Below are 18,877 nucleotides of genomic sequence, written 5' to 3'. Positions count from 1 at the left end.
TACTGATGAAGAAAGTAGGGGAGTGCTGCAAAGGGGTATTTTATTTCTCATTGGGGAGGGTCTGGTGGTTATAGCAATTGAGTTAGGTCCAAGGCATCAGACTTCTTTTTTTCAGTTATACATGTGTATAGTCAGGCAAAACATATTTCCATATTAGCCATGTTGTAAAAGAAAATATAGATCAAAATAAAGAAAAAACCCAATAAAAATAAAGTAAAAAGTATGCATCAATCTGTATTCAGATTCCATCAGTTCTTTTTCTGGAGGTAGATAGTATTTTTCATCATAAGTCCTTCAGAGTTGTCTTGGATCATTGTATTACTAAGATTAGCTAAGTCATTCACAATTCATTGTCTTATGATATTGCTGTTACTGTGTACAATTTTCTCCTGGTTCTACTTATTTTACTTTGCATCAATTCAGGTAAGTATTTTCAGGTTTTTCTGAGAGCATCTAGCTCATTATTTCTTATAGCTCAATAGTATTCTATCACAACCATATAGCACAACTTGTTCAGCCATTCCTCGATTGTTGGGCATCCTCTCAATTTCCATTTTTTTTTGTCACCAGAAAAGAGGTGCTATAAATATTTTTGTGCATATAGGTCCTTTTCCTTTTTTTAAAAAAATCTCTTTTGGGATACAGACCTAGTAGTGGTATTGCTAGGTCAAAGGTATGCATAATTTTATAGGCTTTTTGGCACAGTTCCATATTGTTCTTCATAATGGTAGAAACAATTCACAACTCCACCAACAGTGAGGCATCACAAATGAGGGGTGAAGGCATTTCAGGCAGAGGGACAAGAACAGGCAAAGAAAGAGGGACAAGAAAGTCTATGGTATGTTTAGGGGGCAACAGGTAGCCATACAAGACCATTTAAGAAACTGAGGTTGTTTAGCATGGAGAAAATAAGACTCAGGAGGGACATGCTAGTTGCCTTTTTAATTTTTGTAAAATAATTTATTTATTTTTAATTTTCAGCATTCATTTCCATAAGATTTTGAGTTTTAAATTTTCTCCCCGTCCCTCTCCTTCCCCCTCCCCCAGATGGCATGTAATCTGATATAGGCTCTACTTATACATTCATATTAAGCATATTTTCACATTAGTCATGATGCATAGAAGAATTAGAACTAATGGGAGGAACCATGAGAAAGAAGAAATGAAACAAAACAACAAAAGAAAAGGAGAGCAAATAGTATGCTTCCATCTGCATTCAGACTCTGTGGTTCTTTTTCTTGATGTGGATAGCATTTTCTGTCATGAGTCTTTTGTACTTATCTTAGATTGTTGCATTTCTGAGACTAGCTAAGTTTATCAAAGTCAGTCACAGCACAATGTGGCTGTTACTGTGTACAATGTTCTCCTGGTTCTGCGCATTTCTCTCAGCATCAGTTCATATAAGTCTTTCCAAGTTTTTCTGAAGTCCACTTGCTCGTCATTTCTTATAGCACAATAGTATTCCATTACATTCATATGCTACAACTTGTTCAGGCATTCACCAATTGATGGGCATCCTCTCAATTTCTAATTCTTTGCCACCATAAAAAGAGCTGCTATAAATATTTTTGTACATGTGGGTCCTTTTCTCATTTTTTTTATTTTCTAATTAATTAATTTAAGTTTTCAACAATTATTTGTATAAGCTTTTGAGTTTTAAATTTTCTCCCCCTCCCTCCCCAAGACAGCATGCAATATGATATAGGCTCTATATAAACATTCTTTTAAACATATTTTCACATTAGTCATGTTGTAAAGAAGAATTAGAACCAAAAGGAGGAACCACAAAAAAGAAGAAACAAAACAAAATAGAAGAGAAAAAAAGAGCAAATAGAATGTTTCAATCTGCCATAGTTGCCTTTTAATATCAGAAGACTATCATGTGGAGGAGAAGGGACCAGATTTATTCTAATTTGTTTGGCACCAAAGGGCAGAATGAGGAGTAATGGGGTGGAAGGTTCAAAGAGGTGAATTTAGGTTTGGTATAAGGAAAAACTCTGAAAAATTAGAGCTGTATATTTGTGGAATGGAATGCCTCCAAATGTCATGGTTTCCTTGGGTATGATATAGTGAAGATTTCTTTTGTGTATGGATTGGACTAGATGGCCACTGAGACGGTCACTAGATGACCACTGGATTGGCCAATAGATGGCCAATTCTAAAGTTCTATAAAATAGTCTAGCTTGACTAGAGCCCAGCATAAAGGGAATGACAGATAAGTCTGGAAAGACAGGTTGCAGACAGATCATGGAGGGCTTTGAATGCTAATCTATTTGCCAAGGAATTTGGACTTTATTTTGTGAGTAATGGGGAGCCAAGTGAAATTTGGGGGAGATTGAGGGAACTTCTGCAGATAAGGGATGCCAGATCCATCTGTGCTGCTGAGACATGGCCCTGGGTGAGCGAGTGACATGATCAGACCTATACATTAGGAAGGTTGATCTTGTGACTATAGAGAATTGATTGGATGGGAGAGAACCTGGAAGCAGGAAGAACAGTTGGAAGGCCATCATATCAGTCTATGTGAGACATAAAGAGGGCAGTTAGTCAGTCAATGAATACTTATTAAGTACTGACTATATGCCAAGGTACTGTACTAAGTACTAGCATACAAATAAAGACAAGTCCCTGTTTTCCAGGAGCTCACAGACTAATGGAGAGTGTGGGCAGAGAGGTAGAAACTCATGAGAGAGGTATTTTGTAGGCAGACTCTTCAGGGCCTAGGACCTGATTGGATGTGTGGTTAAAGGAAAAGCCAAAGTTAAAGATTGTTCGACAGTTTTGGTGACATAATCAACAGAAATGGAGAAGTAAGGAGCAGGAGATCATTGAGGAAGATGGGGCAGAAGAGAGGAATTTAATTTGGAAACTGTTAATTTGAATGGCTAGTACACTGTCCAGTTAGAGATGTTAAGAGTACCCTTCTTTTTAAAACTCTGGGAATTCTTTCTTCCATTCTGTTAAAGATTTGTTGGTTTTTTATCACAGATGTAACACATGTCATACATGTGTGATGTTGTGTATGTATATATATACATATATACTAAAATGACTGAATATACATATAAATATATTTGCATGAGAGAAAGAGAGATAACTAGTAAAGTGAAACTACTAGTGAGAAATAGTAAAGACATGAACTTTTAGGGAAATCTGTAGCTCAGTAACAAACATACAAATCTTTTGTGATTATACCCATAAATTGAGAGTACAGGGTGTCCCAAAATTCTTAATGCAGTTTAAAGTTTTAGTGTAACACCTTTTGTAATTCTTAACAGCAAAGATATGAGACTCCACAGGCCGTCTTGCAAAGAGGTTGGAATTGGGTTGCTCTCACAGGGCCTAGATGAGTCTGCCTTAACACTGGACCATGTGGGCTGGATAGCTAGTGGGATGAGTGGAGGCAGAGGGGAGTGAGGGAGAGAAAGAGGAAAGGGTCCGCATTCGGTCTTCCTCTGTTCTGCTAGAGGAAACCAGCTGCTGTTCCACCTACTAGGAAAAGGGCCAAGAGAAAGAAAGAAGGGGAAAAAAGAGGGAGTGATGAGAAGAGATCCTTATGAGATCTGTGTCATTAATCTCCACCCACAACTTTTAGTCTAGTCAGGTCACATGACAGGTTTCTACTTGCTAAGATGATCTCTGGGCGGATTGGTGGTGACAGCATACCTTCTATGCATTCTAGGCTCCAGGCTAGATCCGAGAGCCTTCAAGGGCCAAATCAGTTTTGAATTGGTGGCAGGGTGGAGAAGGAGGCTCACTTTCCTTTGTGGGCAACACAAAGCCCCGACATACTTTGTTGGGACCTGAGATTTTAGCTGGAGCCGATGGAGGGAGGGGCAAATTATCATGGCTCTAATTCCAAACAACTAGAAAATAACTTGGTATGAGATGAAACTATGATATTGCTGCAGATGGATGAATAGGCAAGATCCTAACAATGACAATTGAAAATAAAGGTTTGGAACTCAAGAGAGAGGCCAGGATTAGAATAACTGATCTGGGAGTCATTCACATCAGGCAATTGATTAGAAACAGAAACGTATTTATTGGGTGGAAATATTACTATGTTCAATTCTCATAAGAACCTGTGTATTACTTCAGGTTTGTGGAGTGCCTACTTCTGATACATATTAGTTGGATGTAAAAGAGATTTCTTTCAAGCTAATCCTTTAAAATAGGATTTTCTCCTTTTTGGTTGTCACGTGTTGAGATCAGGGGCTAAGGCTGGGGTGAGTAACCTGCAGCCTTGAGGCCATGTGTGGCCCTCTAGGTCCTCAAGTACAGCCCTTTGGTTGAGTCCAAGTTTTACAGAACAAATGCCCTTAATAAAAGAATTTGTTCTGTAAAACTTGGACTCAGTCAAAAGGCCATACCTAAGGACCTAGAGGGCCACATGTGGCCTTGAGGCCACAGGTTACCCACCCCTGGGCTAGGGTGTTTGTGAAAAAGCAACATCTCCTATTAATTGACCAGTTCACACTGGATATAGAGAGCTTCCATCTAATGGCAGAACATGTTGATATTAACATTTACAACAGGAATAGCAAGAAGTGTCAGTACTGGACCTCTGAATTCCTGGGTATGAGAAATTCCTGAAGGAGGAATCTCCCTCTATTAATGCAAGCTGTCACTTAATCTGTAATTTATAATTTTAGACAGTAGGTTAGAGCACAGAAAAATTAAATGAGTTGTCCAGGGTCATGGAAGCAGGAATTGAACCCAGGGCCTTATGCTGGTTCTATATCCACTAGGCCATGGTATTTGGAATGTAAAGCAAAAATCAGGACAGGTCTAACTGTGTCATCCCTTGCTTAAGAAGCTTCAGTGGCTTCTGTTACCTTAGAATAAAATATCAACCCCTCAGTTTGTTATTTAAAGCTTTTCACAGTCTGACTCTAGCCCATCTTTTCATTGATTACATATTATTTACCCTTAATATATTCTATGCTGAACTGACCTACTTTCTCCTCCCTGTATATGCCATTTCACATCTGACTTTTCCCCTGCCAGGAATGCTATCCTTTCTTACCTTGATATCTTCAAACCCCTAGTCTCTCTCAAGGCTCAGTTCAATCGCCATTTCCTTCAAGAGGCCTTTTCTGGCTCTCCTGTTGTTAGTTTCTCCCTCATTTCCTATCATTTAGTGATACACACACAAAAAATTATATCTATATCTATCTATATATACATATCTATCTTCTTGCATTTACCTATCTGTGAAAATGTATCTTCCAGTAAATCCCTGAGGGCAGAGGTTGTCTCACTTTTGTGACTCCAAAAATTATCACAATGGTGTCAAACAATAGGTGAAATGGAATTGAATTGGTAAAGCATTTCTTAAACACTTACTATTTGCCAGGGGGTATAAAGAAAAAAAGATCAAATGAGTTAATATTTCTTTTAAATTTTTTTTCTTGTTTTCAAAAAAAATATTTACTATTAACATTCATTTAAAAAAACTTGAGGTCCAAATTCTTTCCCTCCTCTACCCATTGAGAAGGCAAACAATATTATATCAATTATACATGTGAAATCATGCAAAACATATTTCAATATTAGCCATGTTGAAAAAAAAAGCAAGGAAAATAAAGTGAAAAAATTATATTTCAGTTTGCATTCAAAATTCATTATCTGAGAAAATATTTGTAAAGCACTTAGCACAATGCCTGACATGTAGTAGGCACTTAATAAATACTTGTCCCCTTCCCTCCTCCTCCCCTTCCCCCCAAGGCAAAATCTGCTCTCAAGGAGTTCATATTCTAATCAGTGAAGACAAGAATTACTGGAAGATTGAACTGAAGAGCAAATGGAAATAGTTTTTAGGGTATAGCAAAAGAGGGAATAACAAAACTCAGTGGGCCATAGGATATAAAAGAAAGTCAGATGGAGATCATGAAAATTGAATGGCAGGGAAAATGGAAAGATCTTATGGATTTTAGGGAGTAATGACAGTAGAGAGTAAGGCCAAGTGGTTCACCATCACACCAGGAAGTTATAGCTGATGTCTTCCTGCTCATCCAAATGATGGCAGTAGCTGTATCCCCAACTAATCCCTATTGGGAAAAGGGTAGTGGGCTCAAAGGTCAGAGTGGATCTGGGCTCTGGGCTATCTCTGGTGGGGATGGGGTTGGGGGAGCATAGCATTCAGCTAGGAGGAGCCATCCAGAGCCAATGGGGACTGAGGCCCTCCTTACCTGCTTGGGCTCTTGGCCACCCATTGTGATCTTAATAAATGCTTAGGTACTTAGTGAATGTTGATTGATAGAACTTGGAACTTGCGTTTCTTTGTAGTTCCTGTACTTTCTCTGCATTCCTTCTTTCATCACTTTGGGTGGGAGGTGTCCCTTAAATGCTTTAGGAAGCCTTTTCTGTGGGATGTGGGCTTTGAGGACGTGATGGGGAAGAAGGCAGAACTACATCTACCAACAGGAAGATCCTTTCTGTGTGGTACTGCCACATCCCTTCCAATAAATGTCTCCTGTCTTCTTCAGCCTCTGAGCAATTGGAAACGGAAAAATTTTGAGCTCAAAGGCTTATGGCATTGAATGTTCTAAAGCTTTTCTCTCTGCATGGCTTTATGGTTGCTTAACACCCTGTCTTAACCTTGCAGACCTTCTTCTGCCTAGAGTAGGAAGCTTGCTTGCCTTAGTGAAGTGGGGCTCCTAACTATTAGCAGACATATGGAATTAAGTTGTTGTTTGCATTAGCATTTCATTTCAGGGTGTGTGTGGAACAAACTGCACATGCAAGGGGTTTTGCAGATTAATTTAAACAGGATGGGAGAAAAGCACAGACCTTCCTAATTACAGTGCCTAGTTTATGACAATGGGCACCAGCCACCCTCACTTTTATTGCAAACTCATTTTCTGGGCTTTGTGCTCATGAGTTTGTCAGCATCTTTATTAATACCATTTTAATGTCCTTTTTTTTTGTTTTAAATAACTCGGAGAACTCAAGTCGGTGGAAGAAGACTCTGCATTTCATTAAAATAGTTGCTTTATAAGATAAGAACTTGAAGTGAGGCTGGTGTCTGAAGTACTTAGTGAATACTTTATAGTTTGCTCTCTGCAAGGAGAAGAGTAGCCCAAGGCCATTTGTGCCTGATGATAGAGAGATTTTTTGTTTTGTTTTGTCCTATTTTCTTTTCTTCTAAAATTCCTAATTGTCTTATTTTTGGCTATGAATTTTTTTTAAAAGGTTGTTTCCATTTGATAAACACAGAAGCGTTTATTAAGTATGTCGTATGGGTTAGGTACTGTGCTAGGTGTTATTTATTTTTGGATCTACCTGTGAGGAGCATGAGTAGTTTAACACATCAAAGGGTTAAACTCACCATGACCAGTCTAGTCAATTGCACGTGTCATAGAGAAATCAGAAGTTTCCATTCCAGCCCTGATGAGGAGGTGATCCCTAGTACTGGTGGATTGGCCTCACCGCCTTTTTCATCCCTATCTAGTATCTAGTAATGATACTTGGGTGCAGATCTATTTCCTAGTTAGTTTAGTTTTAGGGGCTTTGCAAAAAGCTAAGCCCCAAAGAAAGCTGGCTACAATAGACTAGCAATAATTTCTCTTCCTTAAAGTAAGTACAACCAACTGTAGTCAAACATAAAGGATTTGTGTTTTACCCTAAGAGGTAAAAGTCACTAGGGAGATTAACAACAAATGAACATGATATACTAGGAAGAGGAGGATTAAGAAGCAAGGTTATCTGGATTATTATTATTCCGTGATGTTAAATGCAGATCAAAGATCTTTTTCTGGGGCCCAGCTACCTGGTTAATGGCCTAGTTTTAGAAACATAGCGTTAGAGCCAGAAGGGACTTTAGAGATTATATAGTCTAGAAACCCCACCTCCTACCTCGCCTTTTTTTTTTTAAATAGATGAGGAAACTGAGATCCCAACAGAATGTCATATCCTTTCTTCAGTCCTCAGTTTCCTCTTCTGTAAAGTGGACTACATGGCAAGACCTTTTTTTTTTTTGATTCCTAGTGCCTACCACAATTCTTTGAACATAGTAGGTATGCAATCAATACTGTTGGTATTAATTGAATCAATATCTCAAGTGCCTTCCAACTCTGATATAATTTTTTTTTTTTAGGCAACTGGGGTTACAAATGTCCAGGGTCACATAGCTAGTAAGTGTCAAGTGTTTGGTCTGAGGTTGGATTTGAACTCAGGCTCTCCTGACTTCAGGGCCAGTGCTCTATCCACTGCGCCACCTAGCTGCCCCTTCTGATATAATTTTTAATGCAACTTTTATTAAAATTTTTGAGTAGCTTGTTTTTACATCACCAGAATTTCTCCCAGTATCCATCTTCCTTCTCTGTTCCAGAGAGCCATCCAATATAACAATTTTTTAAAAGAAAAGAAGGAGGAAGAACAGAAAAAAGATAGCAAAACCAATCAATCCCTTGAAAGAAAAAAATCTGAAAATATATGCAATGTTCTATACTTGTAAACTTCTCAGATCTGCAAAGGAGTGAGGTGGGGTTGTTTTTTGAATATTTCTTCTTTAGGGCCCATGCTTGTTTTTTGTAATTTCCTGACATTCAGTTTTTTAAAAAAATATTTATTTTTAATTTATGGAATTAAAAGACATTTCTATAACAGTATAATAAAAAAGATTGCACATGAAACTGCAAATCTATGATGTGCAATCCACTGATCCTTTTAAATCTATAATAAAACTACCATGTAGATATCTTTTTTCCTTTTTTTTCTCCCACCAACCCTATCAATGGCTACCATTATACACAAATATATATATATACATACATATATAAAACATATATATACACATATACTATATATGTGAAAATATGTATCATTCTATACATAATTCTATTTATCAGTTCTTTCTCTGGTTGCAGATAGTGTCTTCCTTCATACTTAATTTGGGTAATTATAATAGTCAAATTGACTTAGTTGCTCAAAGTTGTTCTTAAAACAATATTGCTTGTTACTATATACAACATTCTCTTGCTTCTGGTCATTTCACTCTTCATTATTTTTGTGATTGCATTGTTCATTTTGTTTTGTTGTTTCTGCTTACCTCACTCTGCAACAGGCGATGTAAGTCTTTCGATGTTTCTATGTATTAATCATATTTATTGTTTATAGCACAGTAATATTTCATTATTATTTTTATTGTTTTTTCTTAATGGGCATTTATTTTCTCTACCTTCCATTTCCTCCTTCCTCCTTGTGAAAACAACAACAGCAACCTTTTGTAATCAATATGGCAAAAAACAAACTAACTCTGAGATTCTCTAAATTAAAGTTATCAAATACAAGGCCCATGGCAGCATGAGGCCAACAACACTCCTGAGTGTCGCTGAGCTAGATTAAAATATAATTGGGAAATATGTAACAAAATAAATAAAAATAGAATAGAACATAAATGATGTTAATATGTGGTTTTCTAAGTCAATATGCTTCACGGAGATCCTTATGTATGGCTTAGTGGTTTCCAATTCTACTTAAATTTGACACTAGTGCTCTAAGTGACCAGGCCAAGGTCATACGGCAGATTAGGGACAGAGTAGGAACTACAACTGGCTCACAATTAGCTTTCTTATACCTGTTATCTTCCCTTCAGCACAAATCTATTTACTCTCACTAACTGACTTTTTAACATGGGAGATCAGCTATATTAGAAAATGAAAGCATCTGTTAGATTTAGTTATGATGTCATGGAAAGAATAATGGATTTGAAAACAGAGACCCAACTTGTAGTCCTGGCACTGACACTTAGTGAAGGTCTAGCTTCAGGAAGTCACTTCATCTCTGAGTTTCATTGTTTTTTTCTATCTATGATATGAGGAAACTGCTCAAGATGATCTGTAGGATCACCCCCAGTGCTCAAAGTCTGTGATTCCCTAACTCTATTTACTCACTATATTTTTGACATAGAGGTCTCTATTGACAAGATGATAGTATCTAATAGGCAAAAGACAACCTGGCATTTTAAGAGAGTTGCCAAATATAATAGTTCTGTTTTGCATGTGTGAGGTTTAAAATTTAACATAAGTTTCTTATGAAGTATGGATATTTGAATCTGAGGGTTGTGGAAATTCAGTATCTAATCCTCGATCCAACTTGTTTGGGTGGCTTTCTTGGATGGGGTGGAATTTGAAAGAAGTTTTGGATGTGAGTGGAAGTACTTAATCAAATCCTTCACTTAGGTGTTCTGAGGCAAAATTGACTTGATTAAAAACAAAAATAGATATTAGAAGGCTCTTTTATCCATCCATATAGAAAAAAAGCCAAGTCCCTCCTTTCTTTCCTTCTCTTCTTCACTTCTCTTCTCTTCCTTCCTTCCTCCCTTCTTTCCTCCCTCCCTTCCTTCCTCTCTTCCTTCCTCACTTATGACTGTATTCTAAGCTTGACACTGAAATGATTCTTTCTTTTATTCATAGTGCCTTGTGCTGTTTTTGGAACCATTGTATTTACTTTAATTCACCTCAGTAGATTTTGTTTAAATTTTTGACTTACTCTCCAAGTCTTGATTATTTTTATTGAGATTTTTAGCTGAGTTTTCCTGATCCCATAATCAACAAAACATAAACCTTATTTAAGTGTTTTTCATGTTATTTGGCCAAAAATAATAGCTATTTAGGGATACAGTTTATTTTCTATCGTATGGCCCGAGTTCTATGCTTCAGTGATTGAGGTGTGAATCAAATGTTTGATTTGATTGAAGGATCATTTTCTCATATAGATTGTCAAAATCCAAATGAAAGGCTTCTTTTGATACAGCTCTCTTTCATTTTTAGGGAAGCAAGCAAGCAACAGCATAGTACAGCCATGGAAAAGAAGAATACTAAATGATTACTGTGTCCATAGTCTTAAGACCTGGGTTCAAGTCCAATATTTCCTAGTAAAATTACTCTAGGTAGGTCATTTAACTTTTTCTGAAACTCAGTTTATTTTTCCACAAAAAGGAGGAAAGAAATTTGGGAACTTTAAGGTACTAGATGAATGTGGGTCATTATTTTTATCACCAGCATCATCATCAATATCATCATTATCATTTCATTTTTAGTTACAAAAATAAAGGACTTTAAATAGTTTTATATGAATTTCTCTGTAATATTCATAAAGATATTAGTTAAATAAGTATATTTCTTTTTTCTGGAAATACTGATCATATAAATTTTGGTGAGATTACAGATACAGACACTGTTATAAATTTCTGAGTATATAGAAGGTTAGTTTTAAATGATGACATCATGCTAGTCCAACTGTATGCTACATTTCTCAGATTTGACACTACATTTCTCAAATACTAATTGATAGGCTTAAGAAGTTTTTTTCCCATAACAGCTTAGAGAATTAGACCCTTATGGGATGTTTTTATTTATTTAGTATTTATATCATATTTACTAATAATATATAATGTAATAATCACTAATAATATATAATATAATAATAATACATAATAATATAATAATAATAATACTAATAATGACTGTCAATGTAGTAGGTATTTATTGAACTCATCATTCTCTATGTTACCACCAAGTATTATCTGGTGGATTATTAAAAGAACCAGGAAAAGATCTTTAGCCCAATGGGCTGATCTCTTTTGGGGGATTTAGAGAGGTAAGGATAAGAATTATAAAGATGGGAAGGTACATCAGAGAGGGAAGAACTAATACTGATGGAGTCATTAAAGTACCTGGTGGCAAAAAATAAAGGATCGGATTGTTGTTTGTCCTTTGTTTTGAAGAGGACCGACGACATCATGGGTGATTGTTTTGACTTACAAATGAATTGAATCTAAGTGAGGTAGAGTTGCACAGAGTTGTCTGCCTCACCCTCTCTTCTGGAGTTATCCAGCGGTAAGACAAAAGTTAGGATGACTGTCAATGGCCCAAGGTTGCAGTGGATGACCTTGGCATTTTCTATATCTAACCAAATTCTAAGGGCTCCACAGCACCTGCGTCAACTGCCTTCATGGCCGTTGGAACAAATTGTTCTCATCTGCCCATTCAGTTGGGGGAAGTCTTCACATGCTTGGGATTTGAGGCCTGTTAGTTACCCTCAACCTGGTTTAGCTGGTCTGCCAAGACAGTTTTACCAGTGTATGGCTGCTGTGTGTGCTACAACTTCTTGGAGCCACAGATGAGAGTTGGGTGGAAGGTGGGCAACAAAAGTAGATGAACAGCCCTGAAAAAGGTTTAGCAAGCCCTCACATCAGAGGTGTTAGTTCTCCCTGAACACCGCACACATCCCCCAAAAAGATCAGATAGAGATCAACTGAAAGAACTTTGGGCTTGACAATTTGGTGCAGTGAAAAGTATACTGGATTTGAAGCCAGGGGATCTGGGTTCAAGTCCCAGGTTTATCATTTAATAATGTGTATACTTTTTATCTCTCACTTGGTGAGCTCATTACCTCTCATAGATTTAATTACCATCTCTGTATTGGTGACTCCTAGATCTATATATTCAACTGTAATATCTCCTGAGCTCTAGTCTCATTCCAGAAACTGACCATTGGAGTTTCCAAGTGGATGTCTGATAATCATCAAAACAGAACTCATTATCATTTCTTCATTTCTGGGCTTTCCTGTTCCTGGCCACTACCACTGTTACAGTTATCTACCTTTGAAACCTTGTTGTTAGCCCTGACTCTTCACTTTCACAGACCCTGCACATCCAATTAGTTGCCAGATTTTGTAGTTTCTACCTCCATAACATTTTTTGTTTCTTGACCTCTTCTCATTACTAACATAGTCAGCGCAAGTACCATATTCTATGGGAAAATCTTTCCTAATCCCCCATCTTCTAATGAACTCCTTCCAAAACTGCCTTGTATTTATTTTGTATATGATCTGTATATTTGTATGTGCATATGCTGTTTCCTCTCATAGATTGTAAGCTCCTTGAGGCAGGGACTGTTCACTTTTACCATCCTCAAAGTCTAGCACAGTGTTTGGCACGTAGTAGGTGCTTAATAAGTACTCATTGGACCAGCTAGTTTACTCAACTAGCATTTATTAAGCTCCTACTATATGCTAAGTGCTGGGGATTCAAAGTAAGGTAAAAAACTCCAAACAATCCTTGCTCTCCAGGAGCTCACTCCTACTCCTAAAAATTTGATGGATTCTTTTGGTATCATAGCCATGAACTGAAGCAGAAAGTAAACATTATGAGACTCAGCTCATCCCACAGGACCATAGAGTGTGAGAACTGTGGGATCTTAGAATTAATTTAATTAAATTCTCACATTTTATAGCTGAGGAAACTGAATACTAGCAGCTCATTGAACAATATCTTTTCCCTTTAGTTTCTTAGGCCACATCTAAAATACTGTGTTCATTTCTGGAGGCTACATTTTAAGAAGGGCATTGATAACTGGAGATGATACAAAGGAGGGCAAAGAGGATAGTGAGGCCCCTCTATTTCATCTCATATGAAGATTGGTTGAAGGAACTGGAGATTAGAGCTATTTAGTCTAAAGAAGAGAAAACTTGGGGATGGAAAGATGGAAATAATAGCTATCTTCAGGTATGGAGTGCTTTATATGGGAGAAGGATGAAACTTACTTTGGTCCCGGAAGGCAGAAGTAGGAGCAGTGGATGGAAGTTGTAAAGATGAAAATTTGGGCTTGATATCAGGAAAAACTTCCTTGTAATTACAGTTCTCCAAGAATGGAATGATATACTTTGGGATATAGGTTTGCCTTCAATCTGAGGTCTTCAAGTCAATGCCAGGTGGCCACATATTAAATATGTTACAGGAGGGATCCTTAATCCGTAATGTGTTGCACTAAATGAACATTGATGTACTCTGTGACTCAGTAAATATACATTTGATGAGAGAGTGTACATTTTGTTCTTTATTGAAGACCTTCCATGATGACAATCAGGAAGCCATCTTCTTTTTGCTTGACATGTAATTTTACATCAAGCCTTTACTCTATAGGACTCACTAAAATGAGATATGAAATGTAGAATCCTTCATCATTTTCATACTCCTTATTAAAGTTGTCCATCAATTGGATAGTTGGAATCATGCAGTAGAGAATTTTCATGGGGGATCACGGCAGGGAAATTTCCTCACAAAAGCCCTCTGTGAGCCCCAAGCCACAGAAGTCACAATAAATTGAGCCAATATTATCAAAGTTTGTTTATGTATGCATTTTAACATGAAGTTTGAAACATACTTTACCTCAAATTAAGCCAATTAGCATATAATTACCACAATGATGATTTTTAGTTTTGTAACTATGTGAATAAAGAAACTTGACACAACAGGCTTACCTGGTGTCTTTCCAGTTCTTCTAGGAAAGGCATTTCTCCAGAACTCATTACTGGTTTGCATCTGGAACATATTGATGTAGGGAAGCAGAAGGACCTCACTAAGTTGTGGGTTTCTTCAGCACCATTATTATAGGGGATGTGACGTCTGGGGCACACAACATCCTGCTTTCAGCTTTCACTTGGTACTCCTCTTCAGGTCCCCATTCTCCTAAGACCTTTCAAGTGCATCATCTAATTGGCAAAAGGGTTGATAGTGAATTTTTTCCCAGGTAGAAGGAGTGACTCAAAGGTTTTGGGAGGCAGAGGCCTTGCTTGACAGGGGAAGTCCAGGAACTTTTGCTTTCTTTTGGGCAGATGCACCAGCAGTCAGCCAATGGCAAGGAAGGGTCTTATTAACCCAAATTGAATGTAATCATGAACAGCTGGAGCCTCGTATGGCTCATCAACCCACTTAAGAAGTTTTCTGCCTGCACAGAATTTGCTGTTTGCCTGAATATATGTTTGCCATGCTGTGAGATATAACGAATTTGTCCTGTCTCTTCTCTTTCTTCCTTGTGTTATTGTTACTAGACCAATTGATAGTAGGATTTTTCCCACATTAAACTTTGTTTCTTTGCTATCTGTACTTCTAGAAAGGGGTTTGTTTCCAAGTAAAGATAAGCTGTTTTTGTTGCATTCTGAGCAAGTGTGGATCAAGTGAGGGAGGGTAAGTCAAATGGAATCTGATGTTTGATAAATCCAAAGATCCAAACTTTTGGGATAAGAACTCACCATTTGACAAAAACTGCTGGGAAAACTGGAAAACAATATGGAAAAAACTAGGTCTAGACGAACATCTTATATCATATACCAAGATAAAGTCAAAATGGGTACATTATTTAGACATACAGGGTGATACCATAAATTCCCCTGAGCATGGAATGTTTTACCTCTCAGGTCTATGGATGAGGGAAGAATTTATGACCACACAAGACATGTCATTATGAGATGTAAAATGGATAATTTTGATTGTATTAAATTAAAAGTTTTTGCACAAGTAAAAGCAATGCAACCAAGATTAGAAAGAAAAAAGAAAGCTGGGAGAATTTTTTTGCAGCAAGTGTTTTTGATAAATGCCTCATTTCTCAAATATACAGAGAAAGGAGTCAAATTTATAGGAGTATATATCATTCCTCAATTGATAAATGGTCAAAGGATATGAACAGGAAGTTTTCAGATGAAGAAATCAATATATTTGTTGTCATATAAAAATTCTCTAAATCACTATTAATTAGAGAAATGCAAATTAAAACAACTCTGAGGTACCACCTCACACCTATCAGATTGGCTAATATGACAGAAAAGGAAAATGATAAATGTCGAAGAGGATGTGGGAAAATTGGGACACTAATTCACTGTTGGTGGATTGTGAACTGATCTAACCATTCTGAAGAACAATTTAAAACTATGCCCAAATGACTATTAAATTGTGCATACCCTTAGATACAGCAATACCACAACTAAGTCTGTATCAAAAAGGGATTTAAAAATAAAAGGACATATTTGTACAAAATAATTATAGCAGCTTTTTTGTAGTGGCAAACAATTGGAAATTGAGGGGTTGTCCTTCAGTTTTGGAATGGCTGAACAAATTGAGGTATATGATAGTAATGGAATACTATTGTGCTATAAGAAATGATGAGCAGGATGATTTCAGAAAAAAAACTTGGAAAGACTAACATGAACTGATGCAAGGTGAAGAGAGCAGAACCAGAACAGTGTACACAGTAACAGCAATATTGTATGATTGACTGTGAATGACTTAGCTATTCTCAGCAATACAATCAATGATTCAAGACAATGCCAAAGGACTCATGACAGAAAATGCTATCCACCTCTAGAGAAAGAACTGATGGCATCTGAATGCAGTTTGAAGCATACTATTTTTCATTTTTTTAAAAATTTTTTTGTACAGTGTCTTCTTTCACAATGTGACTAATATGAAAATGTTTTGCATGATTGCACATGTATAACATACATCAAATTGCTTACCATCTCAGAAATGGGGGATGGGAAGAAGGGAAGGAGAGAATTTGCAATTCAACATTTTAAAAAATGAATGTTAAAAATTGTTTTTACACATAATTGGGAAAAATAAAATATTTAAAAAAATTTTAAAAACGGAATTTATGTCCAGTTGCCTTTGATTTAAGTCCTTTGTATTTAAGCTCCCTTGTTAACTGCACAAAGAGAGGCTACACAAGTAAGGCTTAAGACCAGGTTTACTCTATAATTAATTTTTTTAAATCCATATATAATGCCTGAACTACCACCTATATTTAGAGATTTGACTCTAGAATAAGAAGACTTGGGTTCAAATTGCTATTACTTGTTCAGGTCATTTAATGTCCCTGGGCCTTAGTTTTCTCATCTATAAAATGGAGAGGTTCAACTAGATGGCCTGTAAGTTTCCTTCAAGCTCTAGAACTAGAATTCTACTTTGCTACCATGGGTTAATGGACCAACCTTAATATTTATCTGTTGTAATAATTGTTTATGTTGTTCTGGTTCACATGTCATGATTCTCACATTTTTCTAAAAGGTCTAGAGATGCCTGCGACCTGAAAAGAAGTCAGGACAGTTAGATGATGAGAGCGAGGGCAACTAATGGGCAGACAGCCTTCACGTGCCTTTAGTACCCATGGAATTTCAGTTGATTTGGAAAGGATTCTAGTACATTAGTGAACCTGTAGGGAAGGACATGGACAAAAGATACAGGATGAGAAGGTGTAGATGAATTATAATCTACATTGTAGAATAGGATGCCTACATGGACAATCAGAGATGCACAGGATCATATGTTTAGAATTGAAGGAGAACTCAGAGACCATCTTCTCCCACCCTCTCATTTTACAGATGAGGAAACTGAGGCATGGGGAGGTGGTTGTGTGGTTTGTTCTTGAAGAGGACCATGACATCAGGAAGAGGATGCCATGACTTGAAAGTGAATTGGATTTAAGTGAGGGTGGGCTGTGCAAAGTCACCAACTTCACTTTTGCCTCTGGAGCCATCTGAGTCCAGTGGCCAGATACAGATCAGGACAACTGGAGAAGGCCCAGATAGGGAAGTGAAATGATTTGCATAATGTCACATAAGAAACAATAATATTAAGTAGTCATCAGAAATAAAATTTGATCTCAAGTTCCCAGACTCTAGAGCTAGTGTTCTTTTTGATGCCACCTTTTTCATTGGTTCTTAACCTGGGGTACATTAGATTATTTAAATTTTTTTCGAGAACTGTATTTCAATATAATAATTATTGTTATTTTTGGTAATGCTACATGTTTCATGTCAGGCATTTAAGAATGTTATTCTGAGAAGGGATCCATAGGCTTCACCAGACAACTACATGACACAATTGTTGTTCAGTAATTTTTCAGTTTGTCTGACTCTTCACGACTCCATTTTGGGTTTTCTTGGCAAAGATACTAGAGTGGTTTGCCATTTCATTCTCCAGCTAATTTTATGGATAAGAACTGAGGCAAATAAGGTTAAGTGACTTGCCCAGCGTAACATAGCTAATAAGCATCCCAGGACAGATTTGAACTCAGTAAGCTCAGTCTTTCTAAAACCAGTCCCAGCACTCTATCCATTGTGCCACCTAGTTACCCACATGACATAATGATGATGATGATGACAATGACAATTATAGTTAACATTTATATAGCATCTAAAGGTTTGCAAATTACTTTATATATTAGCTCATTTAATCCTCACAACAAACCTGTAAGATAGGTACCATTATCATCCCTATTTTATAGATGAGGAAACTGAGGAACAGGGCAGTTAAGTGATTTGCCCAGGGTTATAGAGCTAGTAAATGTCTGAGGCAGGTTTTGAGCTCAGGTTTTCCTGACTCTAATGCCTACACTCTAGCTACTATGCCAGCAATTTGCCTCCAAAATGGTTAAGAACCTCTGCTTAGATCCATCAAAACACTGAAGTAAGTATGGAAATGTACAGTGATCACATAACTCAGGATTTTGGGGGAGACATATGGGGGTGCAGGTCTGAAACTCTGGTGACTTTTACCTTGCAGTACTTCTTGGCTAGCTAGATAAGCTTCAGTTAATAAAAGAAAGAACAAATTAGCTATGTGTAATTAACCATGTATAACTAGAAATGTCACAATACATAATTAATTTCTGTAGTGGCTCATCCATATTAAAATGTGATCATTTGTTAGCTTTCAATTTTAGCTAATTGTTAACTCGGTGCTAAATTCAGTTGTTTCTAGATGCTGAAGGACTTAATGTGTTAAATTTTTATGCCTTCTAAATTTCTGTGGTCTGGAGTAAAATCTTGATGCCCTTGTCCTAGCAACAATGTTTGCTGCTTGTCCCAATTGCACCTTTTTCTCCCTCCATTCTAACCTTTCCATTCATGGAAAGACTAATCTAACATTCCACTTGCCCGCTCAAAACTCTGCAGTGTTTCTTTATTGCCTACCAAAGTTTAAACTTTTTAGCCTTGAAATCAAGGTCCTCCAAAATCTTGTTCTACCTTATCTTTTTAGCCTTATATCATTGTTCTTCCCTTCATGTAGTCAAGATTCCACCCAAATTA

Source organism: Vombatus ursinus, unplaced genomic scaffold (genome assembly GCF_900497805.2).
Source record: "Vombatus ursinus unplaced genomic scaffold, bare-nosed wombat genome assembly UNPS02009835.1, whole genome shotgun sequence".
Classification (NCBI taxonomy): Eukaryota; Metazoa; Chordata; class Mammalia; order Diprotodontia; family Vombatidae; genus Vombatus; species Vombatus ursinus.
Note: the sequence above shows the minus strand (reverse complement) of the source record.